Here is a 1,070-nt window from a genome sequence, read left to right on the forward strand (position 1 = left end):
ACACACACACACACATACATAAGGAGCTCTGGTAGCATAGTGGTTACGAATCAGACTGTGATCCACAAGGTCAGCAGTTTGAAACTACCAGCTGTTCCGCAGGAGAAAGATGAGGCTTTCTACTCCCATAAAGATTTATAGCCTTGGAAAGCCTGTACAGGGTCCCTGTGAGTTGGAACTGACTCCACAGTACATAGCCACCACCACCACCATATATATATATAGTTGTTGTTAAGTGCCATCGAGTCTGTTCCGAACCATAGTGACCCTGTACAGGGTTTCCGAGGGTGTAAATCTTTATGGGAGTAGAAAGCCTCATCTTTCTTTCGCGGAGAGGCTGGTAGTTTTGAACCACTGACCTTAAGGTTCACAGCCCGATTTGTAACCACTACACTACCAGAGCTCCTGTTAGATAGATAGATAGATAGATAGATAGATAGATAGATAGATAGATAGATAGAGATAAAAAATTAGAAATTTTCTTACTTTCAGGGGGTTTCCAACTATCCCTGTTAGACACATAAGCCTGATCTTTTTTCATAAGTTTGTGTATTGCTTTACCCCAGAGTATTGTTTTAACCTTCAAAGTTCTCGTGTGACTCTGTGGGTTAATGTGTCAGACTGCAAAGTCATTTGAACTACAAGGTTGGTGTTCAAGCTCACCAGTTTCTCCTTGGAAACCCTATACAGGGTCACTATGGGTTGAAATCCACTCACTGGCACTTAACAACAACAACACACAGAACCTCCTGTTGCGAACCCCTTCAGAGCAGTCAGCTGTGGTAGCCAGTTACCTAGTTCTGATGTTTGGTTTGTGGAAACTGGGGATTGTATGGTTCATGAGTCCTTATGGACTCATTTCCTTACATCTTTAATTTTCTCCACTTTTTGTCACAGGCCGCTTCTTGAAATTAAAGTTTCTTTCTCAGCTAAGTGAGAATAATGAAGCTGGTGATAAGGCTTATTGTGCAAGCGAGGAATTTACAAGTAAGAGTGAAAATACCTTGACAAGGGGAAGCATGGCGGGCCTTTGGAGTAACACAGCATATGTATCCCTTGAGTAACGTTTA

The sequence above is a fragment of the Chrysochloris asiatica genome, unplaced genomic scaffold (genome assembly GCF_000296735.1).
Source record: "Chrysochloris asiatica unplaced genomic scaffold, ChrAsi1.0 scaffold00028, whole genome shotgun sequence".
In the NCBI taxonomy this organism is placed as follows: domain Eukaryota; kingdom Metazoa; phylum Chordata; class Mammalia; order Afrosoricida; family Chrysochloridae; genus Chrysochloris; species Chrysochloris asiatica.